The sequence below is a fragment of the Lepus europaeus genome, chromosome 3 (assembly GCF_033115175.1).
Source record: "Lepus europaeus isolate LE1 chromosome 3, mLepTim1.pri, whole genome shotgun sequence".
Lineage (NCBI taxonomy): Eukaryota > Metazoa > Chordata > Mammalia > Lagomorpha > Leporidae > Lepus > Lepus europaeus.
The window spans coordinates 64,890,493-64,903,512 of NC_084829.1; positions in this window are offsets into that span (position 1 = coordinate 64,890,493).

Genomic DNA, 13,020 nt, shown 5'->3' on the forward strand with positions numbered 1-13,020 from the left:
AACATTATATGTTGATAAAAGGATTCACTAAGCAAGAAGATATATCAACCATACATATATATGCATATATGTGTGTGTGTGTATGTCTCCATACATTTAAAAAGATTGAATTCATGCCATGTGTATTCTCAGAACATAAGAAAATAAACCTAGAAGTCAAAAGAAGAAAAATAGAATATTGACAAATGCATGGAAACTCAACAACATGCTTCTGAATGACCAATGTGTCATTGAAGAAGTTAAAAAAGAAATAAAAACTTTCCTGAAATAAATGAAAATGAAAATACAGCATATTAAAACCTGTGGGATATAGCCAAAGCAGTATTAAAAGGGAATTTTATAGCATTGAGTGCTTACATTGAACAAAAGAGAAATATATCAAATAAATTATCTAATGATGCATCATGAAGACCCAAATCCAAATTAGCAGAAGTCAAGAAATTAGTGAGTCGCGGCTCACTAGGCTAATCCTTACCTTCGGTGCTGGTACACCGGGTTCTAGTCATAAATGGTGTTGGCAAAACTGGATGTATTTATGTAGTAGAATCTCTACTTCTTACAGTAAGGCTTTTTGAATGTTTCAAAAACATACCACCGTATAAGTGCGAACAATATGATAATACAGAATATATCCCTCAAATTCAATAACTTCAGGTACTCTTGTTTTAGACCACCCCTCAAAACACAACCATTTAAAAACACCTTTCTGTTCTGTTGTTGTGGATTTTCTTGTTATCAACCCTTTATCTGTAGTATAGTTTGCAAATATTTTTTCCCATTCTGTCGGTTGCCTCTTCACTTTCCTGACTGTTTCTTTTGAAGTACAGAAACTTCTCAATTTGATACAATCCCAAATGTTAATTTTGGTTTTGACTGCCTGTGTTCCTGGGGTCTTTTCCAAGAAGTCTTTGCCTGTACCTATGTCTTGCAGGGCTTCTCCAATGCTCTCTAATAATTTGATGGTTTCGGGTCATAGATTTAAGTCTTTAATCCATGTTGAGTGAATTTTTGTGTAAGGTGAAAGGTAGGGGTCTTGCTTCAGGCTTCTGCACGTGGAAATCCAATTTTCCCAGCACCATTTATTGAATAGGCTGTCCTTATTCCAGGGATTAGTTTTGGATCTTTGGTCAAATATAAGTTGGCTGTAGATGTTTAGATTGATTTCTGGTGTTTCTATTCGGTTCCATTGGTCTATCCATCTGTTTCTGTACCAGTACCATGCTGTTTTGATAACAACTGCCATGTAGTATGTCCTGAAATCTGGTATTGTGATGCCTCCGGCTTTGTTTTTTATGTACAAGATTGCTTTAGCTATTCGAGGTCTTCTGTGTCTCCATATGAATTTCAGCATCATTTTTTCCAGATCTGAGAAGAAGGTCTTCGGTATCTTGATTGGTATTGCATTGAATGTATAAATTGCTTTTGGGAGAATAGACATTTTGATGATATTGATTCTTCCAATCCATGAGCATGGAAGATTTCTCCATTTTTTGGTATCCTCTTCTATTTCTTTCTCTAAGGTTTTGTAGTTTTCATCGTAGAGATCTTTAACGTCCTTGGTTAAGTTTATTCCAAGGTATTTGATTGTTTTTGTAGCTATTGTGAATGGGATTGATCTTAGAAGTTCTTCCTCAGCTGTGGCATTGCCTGTGTATACAAGGTCTGTTGATTTTTGTGCATTGATTTTATATCCTGCTACTTTGCCAAACTCTTCGATGAGTTCCAGCAGTCTCTTAGTAGAGTTCTTTGGGTCCCCTAAATAAAGAATCATATCATCTGCAAAGAGGGATAGTTTGAGTTCTTCCTTCCCAATTTGTATCCCTTTAATTTCTTTTTCTTGCCTAATAGCTCTGGCCAAAACTTCCAGAAATATATTGAATAGCAGTGGTGAGAGAGGGCATCCCTGTCTGGTACCAGATCTCAGCGGAAATGCTTCCAACTTTTCCCCATTCAATAGGATGTTGGCCGTGGGCTTTTCATATATTGCTTTGATTGTATTGAGGAATGTTCCTTCCATACCCAGTTTGCTTAGAGTATTCATCATGAAAGGGTGTTGTATTTTATCAAATGCTTTCTCTGTGTCTATTGAGAGAATCATATGGTTTTTCTTCTGCAGCCTGTTAATGTAGTGTATTACGTTGATTGTTTTGCGAACGTTGAACCATCCCTGCATACCAGGGATAAATCCCACTTGGTCTGGGTGGATGATCTTTCTGATGTGTTGTTGCATTCTATTGGCCAGAATTTTATTGAGGATTTTTGCATCTATGTTCATCAGGGATATTAGTCTGTAATTCTCTTTCAATGCTGCATCTTTTTCTGGCATAGGAATTAAGGTGATGCTGGCTTCATAGAAAGAATTTGGGAGGATTCCCTCTTTTTCAATTGTTTTGAATAGTTTGAGAAGAATTGGAGTTAGTTCTTCTCTAAATGTCTGGTAGAACTCAGCAGTGAATCCATCTGGTCCTGGGCTATTCTTTCTTGGGAGGGCCTTTATTACTGTTTCAATTTCTGTGTCAGTTATGGGTCTGTTTAGGTTTTCTATGTCTTCCTGGCTCAATTTAGGTAGGTTGTATGTGTCCAAGAATCTGTCCATTTCTGATAGATTTCCCTGTTTGCTGACATACAAGTCCTTGTAGTAATTTCTGATGATTCTTTTTATTTCTGTGGTGTCTGCTGTTACATTTCCATTTTCATCTCTGATCCTATTGATTTGGGTCTTTTCTCTTCTTTTTTTAGTGAGTTGGGCCAATGAAGTGTCAATTTTGTTTATTTTTTCAAAAAACCAGCTCCTTGTTTGGCTGATTTTTTGTAATGTTTTTTTGGATTCAATCCTGTTGATTTCTTCTTTGATTTTAATTATTTCTCTTCTCCTACTGGGTTTGGGTTTGGTTTGCTGCAGATTTTCTAGATCCTTGAGATGACTTGAAATCTCATCTATTTGGTGCCTTTCCAATTTCTTGATGTAGGCACCTATTGATATAAACTTTCCTCTTAACACTGCTTTTGTTGTATCCCAGAGGTTTTGGTATGTTGTGCTTTTATCCTCATTTACTTCCAGAAAATTTTTGATTTCTCTTTTAATTTCTTCTATGACCCATTGTTCATTCAGGAGCATGTTGTTCAATCAAGGACCTCAATAGACATTTTTTGAAAGAGGAAATCCAAATGGCCAACAGGAACATGAAAAAATGTTCAAGATCACTAGCAATCAGAGAAATGCAAATCAAAACCACAATGAGGTTTCACCTCACCCCAGTGAGAATGGCTCACATTCAGAAATCTACCAACAACAGATGCTGGAGAGGATGTGGGGGAAAAGGGACACTAACCCACTGTTGGTGGGAATGCAAACTGGTTAAGCCACTATGGAAGTCAGTCTGGAGATTCCTCAGAAACCTGAACATAACCCTACCATACAACCCAGCCATCCCACTCCTTGGAATTTATCCAAAGGAAATTAATTTGGCTAATAAAAAAGCCATCTGCACATTAATGTTTATTGCAGCTCAATTCACAATAGCTAAGACCTGGAACCAACCCAAATGCCCATCAACAGTAGACTGGATAAAGAAATTATGGGACATGTACTCCATAGAATACTATACAGCAGTAAGAAAAAATGAAACCCAGTAATTTGTAACAAGATGGAGGAATCTGGAAAACATCATGCTGAGTGAATTAAGCCAGTCCCAAAGAGACAAATATCATTTGTTTTCCCTGATCAGCGACAACTGAGCACCAAAGGGGAAACCTATGGAAGTGAAATGGACACTATAAGAAACAATGACCTGATCAGCTCTTGTCCTGACTCTAGATGTACAATGTAATACTTTATCCTTTTTAGTATTTGTTGTTGTTGTTCTAGTACTAGTGGTTGAACTCTGTAATTAACACACAATTATTCTTAGGTGTCTAAATTTTAACTGAAAAGTGATCCCTGTTAAATTTAAGAGTGGAAAAAGAGAGGGAGGAGATGTACAATTTGGGACATGCTCAATCGGACTTGCCCCAAATGATGGAGTTAGAAATGTGCCAGGGGATTCCAATACAATCCCATCAAGGTGGCATGTACCAATGCCATCTCACTAGTCCAAGTGATCCATTTCAGTTCACAACCGATGGCTCTGATAGGGCTAAGAATCAAAGGGATCACACAAACAAGACAAGTGTCTGCTAATACTGATAGAATCAAAAAGGGGGAGAAAGATCCAACATGGGAAGTGGGATACACAGCAGACTCATAGGATGGCAGATGTCCTAAACAACACTCTGGCCTCAGAATCAGCCCTTAAGGCATTCGGATGTGGCTGAAGAGCCCATGAGAGTATTGTAGGCATGGAAAGCCAAGATACCATGGAAAAGAAAAAAAAAAAAAGAAGAAGAAGAAGAAGAAGACCTAAATGAAAGATCTCTGCGAGTGAAATCCCAGTGGAAAGAACAGGCCATCAAAGAAGGAGGTACCTTTCTCTGAAGGGAGGAGAGAACTTCCACTTTGACTATGACCCCATCGGAATAAGTTCGAAGTCGGTGAACTCTAAAGGCTTCCATAGCCCTGGCAACTCACGACTAGAGCCTAGGGAGATTACTGATGCCATGAACAGGAGTGTCAAATTGTTAAGTCAGCAATAGGAGTCACTGTGTGCTTACATCCCATGTGGGATCTGTCCTTAATGTGTTGTCTAATGTGCAGTGATGCTATAACTAGTACTGAAACAGTATATTTACACTTTGTGTTTCTGCGTGGGTACAAACTGTTGTGATCTTTACTAATTATATACTGAATCGATCTTCTGTATATAAAGATAACTGGAAATGAAAAAAAAAAAAACCTGGTGTTAAATTGGAAATGGCATAGAAAATTAATTATTTTTTAAAAAAATATTATGTAGGATCTCTGTCTTTAATGTGCTGTTCACTCTTATTTAATGCTATAACTAGTACTCCAACAGTATTTTTTTTCACTGTGTGTTGCTATATGGTGGCAAACTGTTGAAATCATTACCTAATATATACTAAACTGATCTTCTGTATATAAAGAGAATTGAAAATGAGTCATGATGTGATTGGAAGGGGAGAGGGAACGGGAAGGGGGAGGGTTGCGGGTGGATGGGAAATTTTGGGAGGGGGAAGCCATTGTAACCCATAAGCTGTACTTTGGAAATTTATATTCATTAAATAAAAGTTTAATAAACCAAAAAAAAAAAAACAAAAATAAAAAAAATTAAATTAAATTAAATTAAAAATTAAATAAAACCACCTTTCTGGTTTCTACCCCTATAGTTCTGTTTGTAACACAATTTCATGTGTTTGTTGATATTTAGTATAGTTTCTTTAATTCATTATAGCCCATTTGTTATCTCCTATCAGCACTTCACACTTTTTTTCCTCTTTTTATCTCTTGTTGTTGCTGTTATTGTTGTTGAAAGGTATTAGATTATAAGAATTATCATTTTATTTAAATAAACAACTTGGTGTGGGGTGACTAAGTCACCATAGTAAATTTATGGAGAGATATTTAACATTTAAAAAAATAAATTTAAAAAATTAACATTTTAAAAAAGGCAATTATTTTAAATATCTGGTTTGTGGCATGAAAAGCACTTGGAAATTGACGTAACTGTTTTCCAACAATAAAAATATTAAAAATACAAAATTCCTTTATCTACCTGAAGTCACATAATAAATTTCTTTTAAATAGCTCAGTATGCATGGTAGTACTTTTCCAGTGGAGAATATTGATATACATGTTATCTTAGCCATGTGTGCTGAGACTTATCAATTGATATGATGTGACAAAAATGATACTTTTCTTCTATCATGTTTCATAATATTCATTATGTGGTATAACATATAGTTCTTGGAGACTTACAAATGCCAGATTTGAATGTACTGAAATTGTGAGAATGCAAGAAAGATTCCCTGGGAAACAAAAATGAAGAAAACATAAATGATTGCTAATTGAACCATTAGCAAATACCACAATTGTAAACAATTTCTCTGGAGTAAGAAACCTGATACAAGATTTAACCATGATAACTAAAATAATTATCTCTTAAATGGTTATCTGCTTCAGTGTCTTCCACACTTTTTCTCTTTCAAATCAATTGTTCATTCAGGAACAATTGATCCTTGCTTGCATTTCCCTATGAATTATTCACATTAACATTTCTTCATTCTCTGATGCACTATATTTGAGTATTTAAAAGTTGTGATTTAATCATTGATCCCAAAGAAAGCTAGGCCATGACACAACTTTTTCTTCCCACTGTGAACTTATTTCAGCTATGATCTCTCTATAGAGAACTGAAGGGATTGCTTTCATTTTTCAGGTTTCTGTACAAATTATAAATAAATAATATACTAGTGAAAAATTATGAAAAACATTATGTATTGGAAAACTTTATTTCCAATATCATTTGGAATATATATGCTTTATGTGTGTAGAGGATAAAAAGTATCTGTGCTACTAAATTATCTATTCTAAAGGTAGGACTGATAAAACCTATTAAGAATGCAGTCAAGAAATGGGCAAATAGCATGAACAGACATTTTTTCAAAGTATGAAATTCAAATGGCCAACAAGCACATGAAAAAATATTCAGGGTCACTACCCATCAAGGAAATACAAATAAAAACCACAAGGAGGTTTCACCTCACTACAGTTAGAATGGCAATCATCCAAAAATAAAAAATAAAAATAAAAAAAAAATTCTGGTGAGGATGTTGGGAGAAAGGAAACCTAACCCATTGTTGGTGGGAATGTAAACATGCACAACCATTATGGAAGTCAGTATGGAGATTCTTTAGATATCTGGAAATAGATCTACCATATGACCCAGTCATCTCACTCCTGGGAATTTACCCAAACAAAATGAAATCAGCATATGAAAGAGTTATCTGTACCCCCATGTTTATAGGAGCTCAATTCACAGTAACTAAGATGTGGAATCAACCTAGATGTCCATCAACTGATGAATTGATAAAGAAAATGTGGTATGTATACATTATGGAATACTACTCAGCCAAAATAGGAATGAAATCCTGTCTTTTCCACAAAATGGATGCAACTGGAAAGCATTATGCTTAGTGAAATAAGCCAAATATCATGCTTTCCCTGATCTGTGGTAATTAATATACAGAGCACAAAAATGTAACATATATGAGTGAAATTGACATTTTGAGATTTGGTTATTGTTTATAGCCCTTGTCTATACTCTTGAGGAACAATGGTTTTTGCTACTTACTACTTGTTAAATTCTTTATTTGTGGAGTGATAAGCTCATGATTGTAAAATAAACCAAAATTATGTCATTGTAAAAATTAAAATAAAAAATAAGAAATGAAAGAAAAGGTAGGCTGGGAACATGGGCAGGAGGGAGGATAGGGTGGGAAGTATTATTATGCTCTTAAATATCTGTATATGAAATACATTAAATTTGTTCATCTTACATAAATAAAAATTAAATTCAAAAGAAATTAAACTGATTTTATGTAAGACATAAAAGTTATTTATTAATTTATATGTCACCCTCTTTAAGGTAAAATTTATTCATTTGTTTTATTTTAAACTGATATATACAAATTATTCATATTTATGGAGTTCTAGGTGATGTTTTGATATATGTATATTATGTTTAAGCTTTTTTTGTAATAGAGTACTGCAAACAAGTTTGTTGTGAATGGGCCTCTTTAAAAAATGTCTGCCCTTTGCCTGGTTTCAGAAGCTACTGCTAGAGAGGGATATTTTGTACATGAGAAAGCCCTACAGCCATATGAGGAGCTTCTTCCCCATGAGATGTTTCATTCCCCAAGACAGTTGTTATTGCTTCCAGCTATTCAATCACCAGTGCATTTAAAACAAACAGCTGTCTCTGAGTATGTAAGCCCTACAGCATTTAGGCAAAAATCTGTATACAAGTACCAGGTAAGTGAGAGGTTTACTTAAAGAAAGTAGTGCAAACCCCAGCATAGATATCCATTTTAAATGCATCAACCACACCACAGCCACAGTGAAATGTGAATTCATTTATTCCCTTGACCTTCTGTCTACTTGTTCTTTTAATTTTGTTTTTTTCTTCTTTTCTTACTGATATTTTACTTTTTTATGGTTAGTATTTATTCATTGAGGATCTATTCCAAGTACTATGGCTAATTTAATTTAGTATTCTCTCTTCTCTCTTTCTGTCTTTCTGACTGTGTATGTGTGTCTCTGGAGGGCTAATTTGTATCTTTTTATTTTACATATATGAAAAGTAGAGTGACAAAGACAGTTTAATCTGCAACAAATTTATTTAAGCTCTACCTATGAAAAACACGAAATCTGCTCTCTTCATATTAATGGAAAAAAAAAGAAGAAGAAAAAAGACTTGGGGTACCCAGGATGAAGCTAGGAGCCTCGAACTCCATCTTGGTCTCCCGTGTGGGTGTCAGGGTCACAAGCACTTAGGTCACCTTCCATGCTTTCCTAGGCATATTAACAGGAAACTGGATCTGAAGCAGACCAGCTAACTTTCTAACTGCCACTTGGACATAGTGAGCCACAATTTCAACTCCCGTACACCCCGCCTAGGAGAAAAATTTAAAATTTTACTGAGGTTATGATTTGGTTTAGTGATTAAGATCCTGATTATGATGCCCAATCTCTTATTGGAGTACTTGGATTCAGTCCTAATTCTACCCCTAACTCAAGTTTTCTACTAATGCAGACATTGGAAAGTAGAGGGAGCAGCAATTCCTGCTTATATTCCTATTTTCTGCTCGGCACTGAATTACATATTTGAAAGTAATTAGTATCATCCATTGCATTCAGAAAATTATTGGACCACAGATTCGTGGAATGACTGCTTTCTCTAATGGATATCTACTGGAGCCTATACAGTACAGTGGAGAGAATTCGATTTAGAAATTCTAACTTTTGCTTCTCAGCCCATTAGTTTTGAGATGAATGTCACTTGGAAAGCTACAAAATATTCATTTTTAAATATAGTGAATAGCTACTACCTGGCAGATATAGCACAGTACTAGAGATACAAAGATAAGCAGGAGATGATCTCCTACTCCCTTATCTTCTCCCAGGGAGAGGGTTAGATAAACTACACACCATAGCACAGTGCACAAAATATGTAATATGAGGATCTTGTAAGGCTAAAATTTGTGCTTATTTTTATTACTTATTCTAATTCCCATTGAGGTGGGCATTTATAAAGCTTTTGCTGGTGTTTTTTAATAAACGAGTGAAAAAAAAAAGTCTTATTTTCAAGTTTCATCATAGTGAATGAATCACTGACAGATCCTGGTTAAAGGAAACCTGATGATAAATCTGCTTAAAAGTGAATATCATGTTCCCAGATTAAGAAGACATTCCAGGAAAGGAAACAATATCATCAAATTCCTGGAGGCCTGAGACTTGAGCGTGTGTCAAAGGAGAGGGAAAGAACAGTCACTTTACAAGATAATATAGTCCCTGGCAAAGAATAGTGGGATGTAAATGAAGCCAGAAAATAGCAAGTTTGAATTAAATAGTGAAGAATGTTATGTTCCAGGCTAAGTAAATTTTATTTCATTAAAGTTTAAAATACATGCTATTTTATTCTTAAATTATTCTTGTTTTCACCTCAAAATGTGAATAGTGTGAAATGTTTTGCCTACTTTACAAGATGGGGTGCAGTGTGGAAGAATTAATTTCAATACATTTAAGAAACATAATTTAAATATTGAGAGTTTAATTGAAGACATTAAGTTAAAATAAGGAGTTGAGACATCTTTTAATATTGAGAATAAAATTATAGGGTGCTTAATATATAAAGGAGGACAACATGGCATGGAGATATAGTGTGAGAGATTTATTGTATAATTCTATTATTATTCAGCATAATCTTTAATGTATTTTAGAAACCTTCATCTTTTTAGCAATAAAGAACTCTGTGTTTATATTAATGGAAGAAAGGGCAAGTGCTGCAAGTTTCTCCCAATAGTTCAGTTTGTCAAAGTTTAATCTGTTAGTTAACATTTCTGATTATTCCAATGTTTAATTAATGGTCTGCTAACCGTCTCAGGGTGAATCAAAGTCCATGGTGTTGTGTGTTTTTATTCATGTCATGGAATGCATCAGAGGGATAGTCTCTTTAGATTAAGCAAATAAGAGTTGAAAGCTAAATGTTTTCAAATTAATTCCAAGTTAATCTGATAGAATTTAGATTCAAACCATTTGATAGCCCTTTATTATGCAGATTAGTTTGATTTTTTAATTCTCCTATGATATCCACTGACTTGTTCCATGTACAGCAGATGTCCTTGTCATGTAAAGTATTAGCACTAAATACTACTAATTGATAACCTGTGGTACTGTAAAATGTATATCCTCTGTATCATAATCTTAAGATATTTGTTCATGATATGTAATATTTGTTACAGTGGTATGCAGTGTTTAAGACAGATTTGACACCTAGTCTTGAGGTTGGCTATCTGAGTGTTTGGGTCAATTATTTTAGTATATTTGAGTGTCATCTTACCTTTTTTTGCAAATTTTAGATAACTATCTAAATAAGCCATACTTATTAAGCAATAAAGATAAATTACTGAAAGATATAACACCCAGTAAATGTTCAGTAAAATATAGCCATTAATGCACCATAGTATCTAAAACCTGATAGAGTATTATTAAAGATTTCCTTAGATTTCTATTTTTCTAATTATATTAGTTAGAACTATATAAATGTAAAGTCTTATTGAAGTCTTTTGGAACTCAAGAGAGTATTATATTCCCTATTAATATACCAAAGAAGTTTATATATAGATAGATAAATATATAATACACACACACACACACATATATATATATATATATATACACTTTAACATAGATATAAATATTTTCCAAATAATGTTTTCAATATTCTTGAAAGGACTGTATGTTTAGGTGGTGTTGAATCTCACTACTCGCAGAATAATCTGTGAGAGAAAAAAATAATTGAAGCTTTATTCAACTCTCTCCTCAAAATTCACTTTACCTACTGTCTATAATGGCAGTCTGGTGCAATTTCCTTATCCCAAGCTGCCTTTAATCTTCTTGTCAATATAGATAAACCTATTACTTGAAATATTATTGGATATACATTTACTTATTTATGCCTCTTAGCATAATCATAAAAGATATATTCTGTGAGAACAAGCATTTATGGCTCCCTTGTTCATTATCACAAACATCAGTTAACACAATATGACCCACATACAGTAGATCCAAACGTTGAAATATTTAGCACTTAACTAATCATAATTAATAATTTAAAGAAAATGAAATAAATACACAGCTAAATGGGTTTGAAGTGGGCAGGCATATAGGTTAAAATTGATTAGGTTTGTGAGCTGGAATACCATGCCTTCCCCACGCCCCTGTGTGTCCTCATCCCCCTACTTGGCCAGACGTGGGTGCCCACCAGCCAATCAGGTTAATTGACCACTCCCCTTTGGAAGTGGGTTAAAAGCCTGGGGCACAGTGTATCCAGGCCTGCTCTTTTTCCCTGGCCTCTTGCTAGGAAGGGGACTTGCTGTAGTCCCAAGCCTCCAAGGAGCACTGCCTTCAGGCCATGTGCTCTAGGCTCCCTGGCCTAGATGCTCATCCACTGGCTGGTTCCTGGTGCTCGGTATGAACCCCTATTTACCTCTCTCTCTTAAATAAAACTCTCACTCTCTTATGCATCTTTCTTACTAAATAAAAGCTTAAAACATACCATGCTGCCTCGTTTATCTGTGCCGGTATTTAGAATTCTTCTCTAAATATTAGGCAAGAACCCTCTTGGGCTTTTTAATATCGGGGATTTAGTAATAAGCCCATGGTGAAATCATAAGGCACCCCAAATTCCGGTAGCAAATGTGGCACCCCGGATAGCATTTCTAGGGAAATTTAAAGGGCCACATTTTAGTGTAAATTTTAGGGGGTCTTCTCCGATTTCAGGTTTAGATGAAATCAGAGGGTTTTTTTAATATTTATTTATTTGTTTGAAAGTCATAGTTACAGACAGAAAAGGAGAGTCAGAGAGACAGATTGATTTGCTGGTTTACTCCCCAGATGGCTGTAATAGCTGGCTGTGCCAGGCCAAAGCCAGAAGCCCAGAGTTTCAAGTGGGCCTCCTACACAGGTGGCAGGGGCCCAACACTTTGGCATTTTCAGCTGCTTTCTCAGGTGCATTATCAAGGAGGTATATTGGAAGTAGAGCAACAGGGACATGAACCAGCATCCATATGAGATGATGGCATCACAGGTAGTGGCTTTACTTGCCAGACTACAACACTGGCCCCTGAAATCGGTTTTGAATTGTCTCTATTTTAAGTTCTTTATGAGTCAGTGATAAAGATACAAAATTTAAGTGTTTATAATGTTGAATCTGAGATGGTAGAAATACATCTTTTGATAACTCTTATAAATGATAGAAACTGAGAAAATAGGGAAGAAATGTCTTGAATTATTCCTAATATAAAAAATAGAAAGTAGGGGCAGGTATTTGACACAGTGGTTAAAACCACATCCTGTATTGGAATGTCTGCCTTTGAACCCCAGTTCTTTTACTTCAGATGCAACTTCGTGATAATGAACACCTGTGGAGCCAGCTGATAGTGACTCAAGTACCTGGGTCCCTGTCACCTATCTGAGATATCAGGATCAAGCTCCAGCCTTCTAATGCCTTCATGGCCCAGCCCTACCTATTGCAGATATTTGGGGGGTGAATCAGCAGTTGGAAAATCTCTTTTTGTCTGTCTCTCTGTCTTTATCTGAATCTATTTTTTAAGGAGTTCAATGGATTTTTTATATTAATCAGTAAAAATTTTTTGAATCTGTATCACTGCCCTTAACTATCAGTAGTTATATTGTAATCCACCTCTAAATTGCTGTTATTCTCATCCCAGATAATTCAGGTTACTATGAAAAGCAGAGTTATAAAACTCAACATAATTTAAAGTCTTTTTGAAATAAAAAATTAATGCATTTTTTCTTCTCCCCCATATTACAATGCAGTTGCA